The sequence below is a fragment of the Amblyomma mixtum genome, chromosome 10, assembly GCF_055824585.1.
Source record: "Amblyomma mixtum isolate Tamu chromosome 10, ASM5582458v1, whole genome shotgun sequence".
Taxonomy (NCBI): domain Eukaryota; kingdom Metazoa; phylum Arthropoda; class Arachnida; order Ixodida; family Ixodidae; genus Amblyomma; species Amblyomma mixtum.
This window is the reverse complement of record NC_143021.1, coordinates 54145609-54165748: the sequence shown is the minus strand read 5'-3', so window position 1 is coordinate 54165748 and position 20140 is coordinate 54145609. Positions and strand designations below refer to the sequence as shown.

Below are 20140 nucleotides of genomic sequence, written 5' to 3'. Positions count from 1 at the left end.
GCGTGGGAGACGTGGACAGACTCCTTGCAATTGCTCGAGCAGCTGGACATACCTCGCACCTATTCCCCTGCCTCCCTCACTACCTCACAGCGCAAGGACCTGCACATATTCTTCGACGCATCAACCAAGGCTGTGGCTGCAGTGGCTTACCTCAGAGTGACATATCCAGATGCTGCGTGTCATGTTGGGTTCGTCATAGGAAAGGCTAAGCTAGCACCACATCCGGAACACACCATCCCAAGGCTTGAACTGTGCGGCGCGGTGTTGGGAGTGGAGCTAGCAGAGCTCGTCAGTCGTGAAATAGATATGAAGCTTGATGCTGTAAATTTCTACACTGACAGCAAGGTGGTCCTAGGTTACACACATAATGAGACTCTGAGGTTTTATGTGTATGTCAGTAACAGGGTCGAACGCATCAGGAGCTCTACACGGCCAGAGCAATGGCACTACGTTCCTTCAGACGTGAACCCTGCGGACCACGGAACAAGGTCTGTGCCAGCAGCCCAAATGGCAGGATCGGCCTGGCTGACAGGCGCGGAGTTTTTGTATAATCAAGAACACTGCTCGGGGGTATTGAAGGGCAAGTTCGGCTTGGTCGATGCTGATTCCGACACGGAGGTGCGGCCCCAGGCAAATGTTCTCGCAACCAGTGTAGCCGTGCAAGAACTCGGCAGCAGGCGGTTCGAGCGCTTCTCGAGTTGGATTAAGCTGACTCGCGCAGTTGCAATGCTCGTGCGGCTGGTGAGCAAATTTCGGGGCACCTCTCACAACGTGTCAGACTGCCCGCATAACAGCTCATCTCGACAACTAGTATCTTCTACAGAACACCTAGCCCGAGCGAAGGCAGTCATTATTCTGTCTGTCCAGAAAGAAGCGTTTTCAGAAGAGTTGAAAAGCTTGCAACGAGGAAAGCGACTTCCGAAGTCAAGCCCTCTGTGGAGGCTGGACCCATGGGTTGATTCCGACGGTCTTTTGAGAATTGGTGGCCGACTAGACAGAGCAAACCATTTCGACCAGCAAGAGCGGAAGCCCATCATGCCAGGACGGCACCACGTCACCACCCTGATTGTGCGGCATTACCACGAGCTGGTAAAACATCAAGGCCGCCATTTCACTGAGGGAGCAGTCAGGGCAGCTGGGTTCTGGATCGTCGGAGCTAAGCGTAGCATCGCCTCATACATACACAGCTGTGTTACGTGCTGCAAGCTCAGAGGAAGGCAGCTGCAGCAGAAGATGGCAGACCTGCCTGCAGAAAGGCTAAGCACCGAGCCGCCTTTCACTTATGTCGGATTAGATGTATTTGGCCCGTGGCAAGTCGCTTCTCGTCGGACCAGAGGCGGTGAGGCCAACAGCGAAAGGTGGGCCGTGCTCTTCACTTGCATGAGTATCCGCGCTGTTCATATCGAAGTGATCGAGAGCATGGACACCTCAAGTTTTATTAATGCTCTCCGGAGATTCTTCGCCGTAAGGGGCTCGGCAAAGCAGCTGAGGTCCGATTGCGGTACGAACTTTGTTGGAGCGTGCTCAGAACTAAAACTGGACACCGGTGGCCCAGACCACGAGAAGCTAGCAACATTCCTTTCAGACCAAGGATGCACTTGGGTATTCAACCCCCCTCATGCTTCTCACACGGGAGGAGTGTGGGAAAGAATGATAGGAGTCACACGGCGAATTTTGGACTCCATGCTTCTTCAGAGTACCTCTCGTCGCCTTACTCACGAAGTCTTGGTAACCTTCTTGGCGGAAGACTCGGGGATCATAAATTCCCGACCCCTCGTTCCTGTCTCAACCGACCCTGAGTGCTGGGAAGTGCTGACTCCTTCAACACTCCTGACCCAGAAAGTCGGCGGCAACACAGTGCCACCAGCCCTCGGTGAAACGAATGTGTATCGGCGACAGTGGCGGCAGGTTCAGCGGCTGGCCGCCGCTTTTTGGTGCCGTTGGCGACGCGAGTTCCTTACCACCCTGCAGAGTCGTCGGAAGTGGCAGGGGACAACTCGGAATCTCAAGGCAGGTGACCTCGTGCTCCTGAGAGACAGCCAGATTCATCGGAGCGAGTGGCCCATGGGACTCATTGTGAACGCCATCGCGAGTGAGGACGGCAGGGTGCGAAAGGTTGAGATCAAGACGGCGACACGGGGAGTGATTAAGAAGCGTAGCTTGTTGGGCCAGTTGGTGCATGGTATGTAGAAAACCAGCGAAAAGGACGCATTCACAAGGAGGAGAAGTACACAGGACAACGCTGGAAAGTGATTAAGACGTTTCTCCGTCCTGTGACTGAGACAGTCCTGCTTATTCTGTGTGAGGACTGAACACATCGCACAGTGGTTATATGTATAACCAGACGGGGAGTGTGCTGTTCCGAGTCCAGTTTGAATTTCCCGCCCGGGCGCCAACTTCATCTGCGAACACTGGACTTCTCTCCTCCCCGCTCTTTCTCTTCCTTCTCCCCGTGCGCCTTCCCTCTCGCCTGCGTGCTCTCTCCCTCTTTACACCTCCCTCCGGAGGTGTCATGTTACGTAACTCGTGACACACTCGTTCCTTCTACCGCGCTGCACGACTGTGGCAGCACCGCGTTTTTACAAGTTGTAAATGCCTGGATAAATGTTCGATTTTCCTTGTGTTTGCGACCTGTCATCTATCTGAAGAGTGGCCGCATCCCCAACGCGTGCCACGGAATCAGAATAAATGCTGTAGGTAGTTTGAAACCCCTTTTTGCCACGAACCTTCTTCCGTGACGATCGCCCTGAAAGTGGTATCAGGCTTATGTCTTTGCTGTGAAGAACACACGCAGGGCGTCTTGTTGGCATTTACGAACTTGACTCTCAATGCTGCCCAAATTCAACCTGTTGAGAAGCCTTAAGGCCAACGCCTTGGCCTTACGTGGTTTTACTTCTGCCTTCTTCTCTATAGCTTCGGCCGCTTTCGTCTTAAAAAGGGAAGAGGGAAGCACCACGAACCCCCCTTCCTTGTCAGCTTGAAGGAGACTGAGGCCTTCTTGTTGGAAGTGGGTGACCAAAGGGCGCAGATCCCTGCTTGGTTGACGTCGTCCCGTCCAGGTTCTCATGAGACAGTTAACTCCCTCTGAGACGCAGCGAGCTTTCTCCTCAAAAGGGGCCTTGTCAGCCACTCTATGAACCACTGCCAGAAGATCGTGCTTGCGGGACCTTGGTTCAACGGAGAACTTAGGTCCGAGCTTCAGGACGTCGTCGAATTCTGAGGGAAGAGAGGCTTCGCCCAGGTACGTGACAGCTGTACCAGTTGCTTTCTGTACCCTTTTCCTGGGCAGAAATCGCCGAAAGTCATTTCAGTAGGCTTCAGTGAGTAGTGAAGCGAGACGAAGATGCTCTCGAAGCCTACTTGCAGCCGCCCAAGGTTGTCCGGCTTGAAGGCACATAAGTCACATCCATTCCCGCAAGTGCCGGGCCTGCCGGTAGAGCTCCGACTTCAAGATTTTGCATACACGCTTCCAGTGTCCTGTTGAAGGTTGCAGAGGTCCGAAAAGCTGGCAGACTTCTAATGGTGGGATTCTGCACTTAAGGCCATGTGACAGCGCTCGTACCTTGCAAGTAGTGAGAACAATAGCGCTAACCAGGACAGCAGCTTGGGCATGTTGGTTATTCATTTGTGACGCAACAGCGCAAAACACCGGGACAAGAGACAAGCGCTGACTTACAACTGGTTTTTATTTCGAAGAAACACTGCTTCTTATACCTTCTTCCCCCTCAAATTTGTTGCATTTGTTGTGTTTTTTGAGGGGGAAGAAGGTATAAGAAGCAGTGTTTCTTCGAAATAAAAACCAGTTGTAAGTCAGCGCTTGTCTCTTGTCCCGGTGTTTTGCGCTGTTCCGTCACAAATAGCGCTAACGCAGGAAGATAAACCATCAGGAGATGTACGAAGACACATAAAAGAGCCCGGTGTAGAAGAATACTAGTTCAGGAGTGCAAACTGCTGGGGTAGTTGGTTCATATTGCATAGAAAGGGAACCAGCGAAAATAGACGCAAGACAAGAACAAAGAAGGCACACACCACAACGCTGGACTTACAACTGATTTATTGCGATGAAGAATTGCTCATTTTAAAAGAATTTCCTGCCTGCGCACACACCCTACAGACAATACACTTCGCGCACCACATGGTGACATGGCTACTATAATGATAAAAACTTGCACTCCTTTTCGGTGATAATCACAGACGGCTCACTGACGCATTTCTGCTTATTCTTTCTGATCAGGAATGCCTCCAATAGCTCACGCTCACGTTTAGATTTCCCCCGCCCGATAATGCTGGCAGTGTGAAAACTAGGAGAACATTTGCAGTCCTTTACATGCAAGGCTAGATTGCTGCCTGTGCCAGTGCCCAACGTTGTGCGATGTTGCCTCAGGCGCTCATTCAAGCATGCTCCGGTTTGGCCTATGTAGATTTTCCCGCATGACAATGGGATTGAATACACCACGCCCACTGCGCATGTGGTGAACATAGTCTGGTGTTTCGTCTTGCAAACACCAGTTCTGCGCAGGTCTGCAGAGGTTTGAGCGCACAAACCGGACAAACCGGACAAGTCCGGCGAGCCGGAAAACAGCGAAAATGGCTTCCAAACCAGCCTCTCTATTTGGGCTGAATTGAGCCTGCACAGAACTGAACGACTCGGCGGCGGCGTTGCAACAGGTGACATTAAGCGTGCAAAGTTACTAGAACATTCCGGGGAATGTAGAATCGTAAAAGGAACACAATGGCGCAAGAAAACGAGGTCCAGAACACGCAAAAGACAGGACAAGAGTCACGTACCAGCTGATTTTATTATCTCGAAAGAACCACTTCTAACGACAACAGAGGCGCAAAAATATGCAAAAAACGAAAGCGTGGGACAGGAGAAGCAGATCATAAAACTTGCATAGAACCGCGCAGATTGGCAATCTGTTTGTCTGTTAAGGAACCAGACGGCTTACTCACGCACGCGGTGCCCGGCTGTTTAATAAGGTATGCCTCAGCTATTGCTCTTTTCAGCTTATCTTCTGACCGAGCGAGTATCCTGGTTTTATTTAAAGCACGAAAACATTTGCATCTTCTGCAGTATGTCGCCATGTCGTTACCATATCCGGCCTTCACCTGTGTTCTGTTCTGTGCCAGTCTGTACGCTATATTCCAGGCCTCAACTCAAAGGGATTGCACAGACAACATCGGCGGTGAACTCTATGAACATAGATTCCTGCTTTTTGCGGCATTCTTTGTGACGCTGATCCTTATTAAAGTTGCAAATCTGTGATAACTCACAGGGTGCCGAGAGAACTGCATCGACCTTATAGCGGTTTTCCACCTTCTCGATATTACGTGATAGAGAATGGTTGTATGAAATTACCACGACCGCTCTCTTTTCATTGTTCTTTTCAGTCAGATTACTCTTTAAAGCAGGTTTGAGCTTTTTCAAAAGTGTCTCAAAAACATTCGTGGCTAAATGACCAGGGTAACCCACTGTCTGAACTTTTTTTATCTGCGCGTCGAAAGTGCGCACTAGTTCATGCTCTCAAGTTTTACTCAGAGCTGCAGTTAGATACTTTTGTGCCTATCTTGTTGTTGTAAGCGGTTTTGTTTATTTATTTATTCAATACTGTCAGCCTCCATTTTTTGGCCAAGGCAGGAGCGGTACAAGGGTACATCGTACATCGCGACAAAACAAAGTAAGTAAAAATGCGAATAAAGAAGCAAAAGCTAACACACAGGGTTTTATAGAAAGACAAAGAGCAAGATTAAATGCATTCAGTTACCTAAAAATGCAAAAGAAAGCAAACAAAAGAGCATGAATGAATACACTGCGCTTAAAATGACGATATGACAGCAGATAAAAAAGACTGGTCTGTCAAACGGACCACGTCACACGGAAGCCCGTTCCATTCCAATATCGTTCTTGGAAAAAAAAGAAAACTGATGCGCTTTCGTTCGGCACCGTGGCACCATGATTGTCAAATTGTGTTTGTTGCGCGTTGGTCGTCAAGTGTTGTATGCCATGTAGGTCTCAAAATGAATGTTTGTTAAGTTAACAATCCCACGCAACATTTTTAGACGGTGCAACTTGCGACGAGATTGAAGTGTCTGCAGTTGAGATTTCCTCAATAGATTAGTAACCGAAATCTGCCTTCCATATGCGTTGTAGATAAATCTAAGCGCCTTCAACGCACTGTACATCGACTTGGGTGTGCGGATCCCAGACCACATCTGCGTATTCCAGTAATGGCCGTACGAGTGCAGTGTAAGCTGCTAATTTAGTTTTAGATGTGCAGTGCCCTAGACGATTTCTTAACAGCCAGAGCCTGCTGGACGCCTTTGAAACTATATCCCCGATGTGCGAACTCCAACTCAAGTTACTATTGAATACAACCCCCAAGTATTTGCATACGTTTAAGGGAGAGACAGCTGCACCGTTAATTGTGCATGTGTAATTAAGAGCGCACTTTTTACGCGTAAATGTCATTTTTGAGCACTTAGACGTGTTTAGTGACATTTGCCAGCCTAGGCACCACCTTAAGACATCTGACAGGTAGCCATTCAGCACACGGTGTTTTTTCTTCTGCTTTTCTAATCAATTAGCATTAAGCGATAACATATTCAGTAATATTCAAAAAATGATCAACACCACAAATTAAATAAATTAATTAAAAAAATCCCCTGTGCCCCTTGGCTTCTGTGGCTGTTGGCTTCTGTCATATTTATAACTATCCCCTCATTCCCCTTCCCTTGTTTGCTTAATTGCTTAGCGAGGGCCTCGGTTCTGGCAGCCTTGACGCCATAGGATGCATCAGAGGGTCCTCACGCAGCGTCCACCCTCTTCGCTCGATGACGTTCTACGTCATACCTGCGGTAACTCAGGACGTGCTACGTCCACCGCTTAAGAACGTGGGTGGCGCTGATGAACACTCACAAGGTTAGGTTACTTGTAAACATAAATACCCCCGAAAGCAGAAGATTTGACAGCCGTCGCCGTAGCTCAGAGGTAGAGCACCGGACGCGTAATTCGGAGGTCGTGGGTTCGGATCCCACCGGTGGCATGTGGTTGTTTTTTCTTCTGCTTTTCTAATCAATTAGCATTAAGCGATAACATATTCAGTAATATTCAAAAAATGATCAACACCACAAATTAAATAACGAACTTTAAAAAAAATCCCCTGTGCCCCTTGGTTTCTGTGGCTGTTGGCTTCTGTCATATTTATAACGAGCCCCTCATTCCCCTTCCTTTGTTTGCTTAATCGCATTTTGAAGAGGCAGATATACAGCGCAGTCGTCAGCGAAAAAACGACACCGTACAGGGGAGTCGAAGTTTAAGTCGTTTAAGTAAATAAGGAACAATAGTGGACCAAGAACGGAGCCCTGGTGTACTCCTGAGAGAACTGGAGCAGGCATAGAATTGGAACCTGAGATCTGGACGTACTGGTGCCGTTTAGAGAGGTAGGAATCGAGCCATTGAACAAGACGCTGATTTTGTAATGTTTTAGTTTTATTTTTAGATTACGGTGCGAAACGCGATCAAAGGCCTTCGCAAAGTCGAGAAATATTGCATCTATTTGCCCATCCTGATCAATGCATACCAAAAGTTCATTGGTTGTGTGAATTAGTTGTGTTACGGTGGACAGGCCACGCCGTAATCCATGCTGGTTACTAGAAAAGAAGTTACTGCTTTCTAGAAAAGAAATCAAGTGCCTGAAAATGAAATGATCCATAACCTTACCCGAGGTACACAGGAGTGAAACTGGCCTGTAGTTGTTTACACAAAGTTTGTTACCCGATTTGTGGATAGGGATGACCTTTGCAGTCTTCCAGTCAGCTGGAACTTCTGAATTTAAAAGACTTTCATTGTAAATGATGACAAGATATTTCGCGCACCATTCTGCGTAGCGGGAGAGAAACGCATTTGGAATGCCATCGGGCACAGGAGACTTCTTTTTGTCGAAACTGATTAGAGCTGCAAAAACTCCTTCGACAGATATTTGTAGGTCTGGTAAGATAAGGCACGTGGATCGAAATTCAGGCTCCTGCCTACTGTCAGTAGAAAACACTGAAGAAAAGTAATTATTGAAAGCTGATGCAATGTCGTAAGGATCCTTACTTTCTCTGTTATTCAAACGAATTTTACTAACTGTATCCTTCTTCTTTGTTAAGTGTATCCAAAATTTGTGTGGGTCTGCGGTGAGAAAGTTATGCATTTTAACGTTAAAAAGTGTACTTAGATTGTTTAATTTTTATGCGCAACTCTGTGCGAAGTGACTGGAGGGAAATGTGCCCAGTTTTAAATCGCTTGTATCCTGTACGCTTGATACGACGCTTGAGCTGGAGCAGTTCGCGAGTAATCCAGGGACTGCTGCGATTCATTTATCTAAGTTTAGTCGGCACGTATCTTGTGATACAATTGTGTACAATAGACTTGAAGTGCACCCATAGGTCATAAACTTTCATGAGACCAGCCGCGTGTTTCTCAATGAATTCATCAGTAGAACGGAGAGCTGAGCTAGTTGGTACATGTTTCTTACAAAAAACAGCGCTAAGACGAAGGACAAAGAAAAAGAGTACAACAGGACAGGCGCTGACTATCAACTGAGGGCTTTATTAGAAACAACACACAATATATACTCCATCGGCAACCAAGAGCGCATAGCAACACCAAAAGCTACAATGCAATCACCTGGATCTAGATACTTCCGTTCACAGTCATGAACTGTTACAGAGGGGATGCTCACGCACGAGTCACTGTTTTTTTTTGGATATGAAAGGCTCCACTGCTTTTGCGTGTTTATCTTTGTGCTTGTACAGAATCCTAGTTTCATTAAAAATGGGGGTACATTATTTTTCAGAAGAATCCGGTTGGTTATTCTGGGAACAGTTCCTGTAATGCAAGGCTAAGTGTGACGATGGAGCCCCTTTTAATGAAGTGTTGTGGTCTCTTAATCGGGTGTTCAAGCACCTTCCTGTTTGACCTATATAGGTCTTCCCGCACGTGAACGGCACTTGATACACAACCCCTTCAGCAAAAGGGACAAACGTCCGGTCATGCTTAATCTGGCAACCTTTTTTGTTTTTCTTCGTTTCTTTTCCTCTTCCCTGGCCCTTCTATCTACAATGCGCTCTTGGTTGTCGATGGAGTATATATTGCGTGTTGTTTCTAAGAAATCCTTCAGTTGATAGTCAGCGCCGGTCCTGTTGTACTCTTTTTCTTAGTCCTTCGTCTTAGCGCTGTTTTTTCCAAGAAACGAATTCATCGTAGTCTTGTTCCAATAAATCTAAGACTTTCGTCTAGGGCATTGTTGAAGTCAAGAAATGGTTTTCTTAACTCGCGGACAGGCGGTCGCATCATGTTACTTTTGAAGAGTACAGCTTTGTGATCAGAAATGCCTGGCATGGTTTCAACGGAGAAGCCAAGTTTTTCAAAAGTATCGGTAATAAACACAAGGTCTAGAAGGGAGCTTGAACCTGATGCAGTACGTGTTGGCCCCTGCACGACCAGCTTTAAATTAAATGCAAAGGCGATATCAGGCAAAAGATCAGAATGTTGACATGAAGCAACAGTACGCAGAAGTTCCCAGTTGATTTTTGGTAAATTAAAGTCACCACACATCACTACATAAGCATATTTTTTACCATGTTCTAGCAAAAATTCGTGCAGTCGTTCTAGAACTGAGACGTCTGCATCCGGGGGCCTATACACAGAACCAAATTGCTAAACCGAAGCAATATCCAAACCATTTCGATGCCTGTATTATGAGGAATAACTGTGTAATCTAGTCCCTTTTTTATAGCTATGGCTACTCCCCCTCCCCTTCTGCTACTGTCGTGCCGTACTATCTCATGAGTGCTAGGTATTACTTCTGAATCAGGAATAGCTTCGTTCAACCAAGTCTCGGTTATGATTGTGAAGTCTGCGTCGTGTGTGATAAGAAGACCTTCTAAGTCATCGCATTTATTCCATATGCTTCTGGCATTAATGTTCAACAAAAAAAAAAGAGCCCACAGTGGGGCGGACTTTGAGGCATTTTTTCAGACACAGTTGCCTCTAGGTCCTGGTGCTGCTCTTCATTATTTTCTGGCACACCGTAGACAATTAGATTATTTCTCCTGCTTCTGTTTTCTAAGTTGTCAACCTTACGAAGCAAAGTTACGACAGTTTTTTGCATTTCGTCGACTCTCTGTGATTAAGATGTAACAGTAGAAGTCAATCCGTCCAGTTTTCCTTCGATCGCAGCTATCCTGTTATTTGTTTCGCCAAGTTGTTGATGTACTGACTGCGTGGTTTGCTTTAGGACATTCAGTTCAGCCAGAATTTGTGTAAACATAGTTTCAGTGCCAGGTACAGGATTAAGTTCGACGTCGTCACAAGAACAAAGCAAGTCCACGAAACAATAGTAAATCGCCAAAAGCACTACGCTCAGGGGCCGTGGGCACGGCAGAAGCAAAAGAAAGGCATCATCGCTATGAACGTGGACAGAATGCTTGTTCCTCACCTGGATAAGAAACAAGAAGGGGCTTGTAAGACGCATATTCCTTGAGCTTCTGCCGCGCCCACTGACAAGGCTGCGCCGCAGGTCCGTATTTATACCCGTCGGAGCTGGTGACGTAGATGATGGTGGCTGGTGATAATCAGCGTGTGGTAGATTCCAGGCGCGCAGGTCCGGATTTTCAGGTGAATACAGGGGGGGGGGGGGGGGGGTACTGCGCACAAAAAGACAAGGACAAGAAGATAACACAACAAGCGCAGTTCAGTTCCGCAGGTGTTTTCCGCTGACTTGTTGGTCAAGAAAACGTGACGCTCGGTCGCTTCGACAGGAAAACCGAAGCATATTTCTTCTGGTGAAAGCTTCACAGCGATGAAGTGCACGGCCTGGATAAGAAACAAGAAGGGGCTTGTAAGACGCATATTCCTTGATCATCTGCCGCGCCCACTTTCTTTCAAGATCACAAAATCAGCTGGTAGTTGGTGCTTGTCCAGTCTAATCTATGTTCACAGAGTGCACCGCCGATGTTGTATGTGTAATCCCTCTGAGCTGCGGCCTGGAATATGCCAGACAGACTTGGTAGTGCTTCAATGATAGGGCAGGAAAGCATAGAACACATTTGAAGACCGGATATTGTAGCCACATGGCGACACACTGCAGAAGTTGCAAATGTTTTCGTGCTTTCATTAGAACCAGTTTCATTGCTCGGTCAAAAGATAAGCTGAAAAGAGAAATAGTTGAGGCATACCTTATAAGCAGAGGGGCACCGCGTGCGTGAGTAAGTCGTCTGTTTCCTTAACAGACGAAGAGAGTGCGTTTCTACACGGTTCTATGCCAGTTTTTTTATCTGCTTCTCCTGTCCCATGCTTTGTTTTTACTATATTTTTGCGCCTATCTTTTGGTTATATGGGGTTCTTTCGCGGTAATAAAATCAGTTGGTACGTGGCCCTTTTCCTGTCTTTTGCATGTTCTGGACCTCGTTTGCTTGCGGCATTGTATTCCTTTTACGATGTTTGTTCACCAACTAGCTGAAACTAAAGTCCTGCTACAACGCGGAATTGGTTCCGCTCGGATGCGGTAAATTTAGACAAATCTGGTCGCGTCTTGCATTACAACCAATGCGATAAAGAGGTGTGACGGCAGCTTTGAAATATAAACAAACATACTACCCATATTCGCAGCATTACTCCCCGCTCAAAGAAGCCTCGACCCGATACTTTAAAACAACTGACAATAAAACATCAGTGATACTTTAAAACAACCAAATGAAGCGGATTGGGAAAAAATAAACACCGAGTCTGGAAACACGCCACCTTTTAGCGCACATAATAGGGCTTTAGACGGACGACATGGACAACTTCTGGTCGAACGCGGCGTCGCTGGAATGCAGTGATTTCCGCACGGACGACTGCATGGTTCAGTTCGCCTAGCCGACGAAGGACCTTGCATGGACCGAAATAACGGCGTAAAAGCTTTTCACTCAATTCCTGGTGGCGAATGGGCGTCCAAACCCATACTCGGTCTCCTGGCTTGTATTCCGCGCTGCGTCTTTGAAAGTTTTAAAGTTTAGATTCGGTTCGCTGCTGGTGTTTGGTCCATAATCAGGTAGGTCTTCGGGCTTCTTCTCAGCGCTGAAAGTAGGCGGCGACATCAACGTCATAACGTTTTGGACGCATCAAGATCACCACGCTTTGGACGGACGGAGCTATCCCTTTGATGACAACCATACAGCAGCAGGTTGCACTGTGTGTTCTGGATGTAGAAATGAGCGTCCAACCCCGATCAAGCGTCATGGTCGCAGTAGGTGCCACGGATGCCAAGAACATCGGAGCTCACATCGAGGTTAACGCGGGATTTATTTTAGAGTGAGGAATTGGCATCGTAAAAAGCAGTGCACATTTACGCGACGCCCAAGTAGAGTTGCTGTTGGGAAAGTTCAGCGAAGAATACCGGCACGTTAGCAATGGAATGACGATTGCTTTCTTCAACGAACTATCCGATGCCTTTGCCCTCACCGATCGAGCCCCAGAAGAGACACCTAAGCAAGGTCGCAAGCACAACTTAGATATAAACCCAGCCCTGCGCCGGAATAGGCAATACAAGATTCGCAATCTACTGCGAACATATAGCGAATGCTTCTCGTCATCGCCGAAAGTCCGACAAATGCCGACTGCCGAGCACTGCATTGTAACCTACCAGCAGGCCCGACCTCTGCACCAAAGCGCCTACCATTTTTCAGCGCGAGAACGACACGCCATGCGGGACCTGGAGGGACTCTTGCTTCGCGACGATGTCATACAGCCTTGAAAGAGCCCTTGGGAGGCACCGGTTGCTCTAGTGAGGAAGAAAGACGGCGCACTTCGAATCTGCGTTGATTACCGCCGCTTGAACAACATAACGAAGAAGGAAGTCTAGCCCTTCCCCGCATCCACGACACACTGGACCGACTCTGCAACGTCAAGCATTTCCCATCGATGGGCTTCAAGAACGGCTACTGGCAAATGGCGATTGATGAAAGGTATCTCTAGAAGGGCGCATTCATCAGTCCGGATGGCCTCTTCTATTTCGAGGTGATGTCATTTGGTCTCTGTTCCAGACAAGCGACGTTTCAGCGCGTAATGGATGCAGTGCTATCAGGCCTAAAGTGGCAAATCTGTCTGGCATGTTTGCCTGGTATTTTTAGATTCGTGCTCACCTTGTACCTTGAGGAGCACCGGAAAACGCTTCGAACAGTACTAGAGGCAATCAAGTTTTCCTGCCTAACCTTGACAGCAGAAAGTGCCACATTGCCTATCAGGAGCGGCTTGCCGGTAGTTTTGAAGAATGAACATGGTTACTGAATGTCGTTTAGGACGTGTGGGTGCATGGGGGTGTGGGCGAGCAAAACTTTTTCTGTGGTTATTAGACGTTGACACGCGAACAATGCAGACCCCTGTTATTGTTGATAAGTACACCCTAAGCGTGAATTTTCGTGCCTATCCGTCCGAAATATGTAAAAATCAGACAATTCAGAGAAACACAGGGTCATCAACTGCTGCAGAAACCATGTTTACAATAAGGTAAGGCTTAGGGTTAGTATTAATAAGGTAAGGTAAGACGTCCTACCTACAGCCGTACCTTTCCAGATCGCCAAGGCAATTTCCCCGGTGTTGGCTTCTGGAAAACAAATCGTTAGGCAACTAGGAGTGATAGGCGATCCCAGCGATATGGCCCAGCTACATAAAGGGTGCTACTGCACGCGGCGCCCGGGGCAGGACATCGCCTCCTCGATGTGCTCACTTCGCTTGTTTGCCCGGGTAAGTTACATGCGAAATGCATACGGCTTTCGTGCCTCGAATCGATGTACTATTGCGCGGTGTACTATTGCGCCCAAGCGCTCTCTTTTACCGAATTCGAAAATGTGTTGATATGGTTTCTGCCGCGTACAGTGCTTGGGCGGATTTTGTGTTGCTATAGTGCCGGGAGCTGTTGAGACAAACCCTTGCCCTGAGGATTCGGCTGCGGCCACCATTGACCCTAAAATGCTAGAGGAAGATCAAGCCATATTTCTCGAGGACTTGCAATCCGTCTAAGTGCAGCATAGTGCCATGGCTAGCACGCTCGACAGCCTACTAAGTAGAGTACATACTCTGGAAGAAAATATGGTTAAGGTGAACCATGATGAATTGCACCTGACTGAGTCGTCCCGTGATGTTCTTGCTCTAAAAACTGTCATTAATGAAACTAACAATCAATCCCGAAGAAATAACCTGCTTGCTTTTAGTGTGAACGATAGTCCAACTGAGAACTGGCAGCAATCTGAGAAAAGGTACTGGCTTTTTTTTTCAGTCGAAACTAGGAGAATTGGTGTCGGCGGCTGGCATTGAGCATGCACAATCGGTGCTTTAACTATGACGCCGCCTCTGAAAATGTTATCGCAAGTGCAAGATTGCTAGTCTTTGAGGAACGGTCCCGCTAGCGTCTTTGTACGTACGCATCCTCATCGATGAATATGGTGGGCGTTTTCTTAACCATCATAATCTAAAAAATAAAATAAACTGTTTTGCGGCTTTGATTTCTTCAATAAAGCCTGACGACGTACTCCGAACCGAATCCTGGTTGCATGACTCTATTTGTGACGCTGAGGTTTTCCCTTCTGGCTATGACGTGCAGCGGACTGACAGGGACACTCACGGGGGTGGTGTTTTTTATTTGCAAGGACATGCTTCCGTTCAAAGCAAAGATCTAATGCACCTTAAATACCTCTTGGAGGGATATGACATAACGGGGGGTGGTCGCAGAGCAACTGAGTAACATAGTAGGCCACCACCAGTATCACACAATCAGGCATCCCACAAAGAACGGAAAAAGCATGTAACCTTTCCAGACGGCGCAGGGAAGCATAGAACGGCAAACAAAAGGTAAAACACAGCGGCAACAGACGTTATGGTTTTAGAGTATGATGTAAGCAACTGCCGGAACATGCATGCATGGCGGTCGATAACAATGAAGACAGGTAACGAATTTCATTGTAGCAAGGGAACAGGCAGAAAGGATTTCATTAACTGGGTTAGAGGAGCTGTGAAGTCGAAGAATGCTTATGGAATAGAAGAGGCGTGGTGTTCTGAGCAGTGGGAGCAGAACGGAGTCCCAAGTGGAGGAGAACAGTAGTGCAGTATATGAAACAGAGATGAGGGAGATTTTCCGCCTGTACGCCAGAGGCTCGATGACGGGAGAAAATTTGAACCAGATAGTGTTAATGAGGCACCCGAAGTGCAGAAAATCCGACGTTGTCGTTGTTGTCAGCGAAAATCCCCCGAAAAGCCAGCTAGGTAAGCCGCCTAGCTCATGTGGCCTTGTGTAGTCATTATAAACTGCTAACCGGATTGCGAGCAAACTGGCAACCGTAGCAGTTGGCAGTTAAATTAATGGCTGGTTGCGAGAGATTGCTTGGGTAGACAAACCTGGGTTGACCAAATGTTTAGGGGAATCACTCAACGTGAAGTAGATTTGTAATAAGGGAGTAATTACTCGCTGACGTCAACCCAAGCGCAGCCATGCGGCTACAAAGGAAAGCTATACAGTTTTAACAGAAACTTCGTAGTTAAAGAAGCATTCGTCGTGGTCCGAGGTTCGAACCCAGGACCACCACTTCATCGGAGCAGTCGCTATACCAAGTGGTAGAGTGTTGACTAATTTAAGTGGCACGCGCCACGGTGGCAATTTGCAGACAGTCGGGTGGCCAGTTTGCCGCCAGCAGTCACTTCACAAGGTTCCCACGCGTGACGTGGCACGCGTGACACCGGTCGCCATTTCTGCTTGCTAAGACCCTTCTAGTGCTCACGCTTTAAAAATTTTTCAACTAAGCACCACAGGCGCGTAGCAGGCTAAACGTTCATTGTGATCATGTACGAATGTGTCGATGAAAGGGCACGTGTCCTTTGGAAGGTGCAAATAAATAGCTCCAGTATTGAATAGGGGGCACACGTGAAGAAACGTGAATCATGACCACTCCATTCCTGAAGACCAACTTGAACTACAATGAAGTTTGATAACGTCAGTGCGTCGTTGTCAGAATATAGGCCATATGTTGTGACTTGTTTACTGGTACAGATCACACACTTTTCGGTCAGGAGTAACGGGCTTGGCACACTTTTACACCTAACAAGAGTATTGCTACTAATACACGTCGCCGTTTACTCCCGAAGCTTAGCCGGTACCTCCACCACTCCTGAGGAAACCACTCTCGAAGCTCTGGCTGGGTGCGCGTTCATTCGTTGCGCTTTCCTCCTCAGTGGCTGGCAGAACATTTTTCTCCGCCTCTCTAAGCGTGGGCTGTCACGCGAGGAAGCCGCCTCGGTGCGCGTCAGCAGCCGGCAACATGTCAAGGACAGCGTTCGGGGGCTTCCCTTGGCGCTTTTGTCGCCTGCACGAACTGTACCTTTTTCCCACCAACCTGTGTACATCCATCTCCCATTTTTGCTCCATCGTTCATTCCCTTTCACGGTACACACGTACGACCACACTCTACTTGAGGGTAAGCCCGCGTCACTTTTTGTGCAATGTTCGGGAAATCCGCACTTATTATGGAATCGGGATAAATGCTGGCGTGAAATTGAAGGCTGGAACTCAAGCCGTAGGTCATCTCTATGATGCTAACTGCTATTTAAACCGGAGTTTTAAAAAGACTTGTCAACACTCAAATATCATCGAAACACCACTTGTGTTTAAGTTCCTTGCAGTCTTAATCAAATCCATGTCACGTCTTATAACTCATACTTGCTAAACCGTACTGCAAAGTCGTAGCAGCATTCTCCGTCTTGAAGCAGCTTACTTTTCATAGAGGAATCTGCCTTTCGTTGCCATCATGCGTTTAGACTGATTATGCATTCCACGAGCGCCAGCTAAAGAATTATCTCCATCATAACTGCGTCCACTCTAATACAAAGGCCCCGTCAATACATCTCCAAGCAGCCTTATTTTTTTGCCAACTGTGCCCACCTATCCTCGCAAACCTGATAATCTCGTCCGCCCACCTGAGTTTCTGAGGCCTCCTGATGGGCTTTCCTTTTCTTGGAACCCGCTCCCCTCTTGGTTTCGCATTACGTGCCCTGCTCACGTCCATTTCTCTGTTTGATTTCGGCGAAATATACTGGACATTATCGCATTTGCTGCCTGACTACCTTGCTCTCTTCCTTTCTCTTCGCGCTACAGACGCCGTTTCTCTTTCAATACCTCAATACGCGCGCTTCTATTTTATTTCCACCTCTTTTGCTAGCCTCCAGGTCTCTGCCCGATTTTGTTACCATACGGGATAGCACACCTGTTATATGTTTTCCTCTTGCATATCTTCCAACACCAGTGTAATAAGTAGTTTATTCTGGAACATTTATGCTTTCCTTTTGGCATTGCTTGTGAGTGAAACATCTGTTTTGTACATGAATTTTTCATAATATTTTTTACCTTTTTCATGCTTTATATTTCTTGCCAACGCGATAAAGAAACCACTTGTGGGACAACGATCATGTGTGCATTCTCTTTCTTTTGTACCTGTCTGTTTGCTTTGAATTCTAACTGCGACTCCACTCCAAGTTCTCCTGTTCAGCACCCTATTGCAGTTCCTTTCGAGATTAGTCGCCTCAACACCGTCAGCAATCTCGCCTACAGTAGACACCGTTACATCCGGTTACCATCGCTCTTGAGATAACCGCCGCATGTCACCTGAGATGGTGATAAGGCTACGTTCTGGCGGCCCCGAAAAAATAACGTTAAAAATCTCGTCGCCGATGCTACAACGCGAATTTTGTCGCTACCATTCTCAACGAAAATTTTAGTACGTCATGTCTCTGGAGCCGCTCTGCTTTGCTGTAGCATTAGGGGAGCCTTAGGGTGACTAGAAGCCAGTCGGGCCACGTAAATATCACCGCCGGGTTTTGGGGAGTGAACAAAATTTAGCTAAGCATTTAAGCGTTCGAACGCTCGCTGTTCGGACAATGGAAAGGCTGAAAAGGCGTGCGGCCTACAGGCGCCAATGCAAATTTTTCGTGTAACTATGCACAGCGGTATTAACGCCTCGACTGTCACAGTTTAACCTATTCTTTTGTGCATTTTGCGCTTGGCACAAGGGCCAAGAGAGCGCAAACGCCGAAATGCGTTAGCGGTGGGCATTTTTGTTCGATGGATTTATGACCTACTCTAAAAAGGCCTACAGGCAGCGCCCATTTTCATTTTCCGTCATTTATACCAGAGAATGCATTTCAATCCCGGCGTTCAGCGCTCGTCACTGGTCTGAGACGTCCTATCTACTAGCATTTTCAAAGCAGTGAGCACGTAGTGAATGTAGTGAGAGGTCCTCACGCATCTGCTGGTTGACGAGGCGCTTGAAAGTTCATTAGTACATGTTTTGAACGTGGTTTTGGTTTGGTTTATGGGGTTTAACGTCCCAAAGCGACTGAGGCTATGAGAGACGCCGTAGTGGAGGGCTCCGGAAATTTCGACCACCTGGGGTTCTTTAACGTGCACTGACATCGCACAGTACACGGGCCTCTAGAATTTCTCCTCCAAAGAAATTCTAGCCGCCGCGGCCGGGATCGAACCCGCGTCTTTTGGGTCAGCAGCCGAGCACCATAACCGCTGAGCCACCGCGGCGGCATGTTTTGAACGATAATGACGGTCAGTATAGTGCAAAAGGATTTGCGGGGCTAGTTGGTTCATTTCTGAAAAAAAGACTTAACTGCGAGAAAGGGTTAGGACACAAGAGAGACACATTCACGACACTTAGAAGGCAGACTGACAACTTTGTCAGTCTGTCAGTTAAATCTTACGCGCAGTTAAATCTTTTTTTTTCAGTATAGTGGATTTAAAGTGGTGAATACACTGTCTACAGACTTCACCACGCACCGCTATGCTAAGAACTAATTTTTACTGCAAGTATTTATTTTCAATAAAACTCGTGCTTCTCTTTGCGATTCGTTTCTGAGTACGGTAATGATAATATTGTCACGACCAGAGGAGCCGCGAAGGTAGGCGTCGGCAAGAACCCAAGACAGGGAGCCTCCTTTTAATTATAGAGCCAGCTTCCACGACACCAAAACAGAACAAGCGCGCCGCGAGAGTCCACCGCCGCTTCGTCGTCGTCTTCGATTCAGCGCGGAGGCCGCGCGGCGCGTTAGGCGCGTGGCATTATTCCCCCCCGCGTAGGAAAACATCGTCTCGATGTGGAATGGGGTATGTACAGTGAGAGGAGGAGGAGCAAAAACAAGAAGAATAGGGGTGAGGTGAACTATACAACGTGCGCTAAATGAAATGCGGCGAGAGTCAAGGTCACACGTGGGGTAAGGGGAAAAAGGTAAGAAACACAGCGTGAACGCAGCGCTCAGTCACGCGAAAAGTACGGCTTTAAGCGCACTACATGCACAATTTCAGGCCGTTGACGCTGAGGGCCGACGATCACAGTTCCATGGGGTACAACTTCGTAGTTGACGCTGTTCAGGCGGCGCAGGACTCTGTACGGGCCAAAGTACCTATTTATAAACTTTTCGCACAATCCCTTGCGGCGCACGGGTGTCCACACCCACACGTGGTCGCCGGGCTCGTAGTGCACGTCCCTGTGCCGAAGGTTATAGTGTCGGGCATCGACGGATTGCTGGTCCTTGATGTGCAAGCGGGCCATCTGACGGGCCTGCTCTGCTTGTTCCACGAAGTGGCTTGCTTCAGGGGGGAGCTCTGCGTCGCCATACGGCAGCATGGCGTCTAGCATCATGCGGACCTCTCTGCCATACACGAGACGGAACGGGTTGAACTGGGTGGTTTCCTGCGTCGCGGTATTATATGCGAAGGTGACGTACGGCAAGACCTCATCCCAGGTTTTGTGTTCAACGTCGACGTACATCGAGATCATGTCCGCCAATGTTTTGTTGAGCCGTTCCGTTAGACCATTGGTTTGGGGATGATACGCTGTTGTTGGTCGATGCGCAGTAAGGCTAAGCGTTAAGACGTCGCGTAGAAGTCGGGCTGTAAACGCCTTGCCTCGGTCAGTAATGATGGCCGATGGGGCGCCGTGTCTAAGCACGATGTCGTGCATAAAGAAGTGGGCAACTTCGGCGGCAGTACCTCGAGCAAGGGCCTTTGTTTCAGCGTAGCGGGTCAAGTAGTCTGTGGCGACTACGATCCACTTGTGGCCGGAC

The 20140-nt window shown here is 47.8% G+C and overlaps 1 pseudogene; it reads right to left on the bottom strand.

Annotated features, from left to right (window-relative positions):
• Positions 1 to 9654: 9654 nt before the first annotated feature.
• Positions 9655 to 10897, bottom strand: LOC149325820 (uncharacterized; annotated as a pseudogene).
• Positions 10898 to 20140: the final 9243 nt, after the last annotated feature.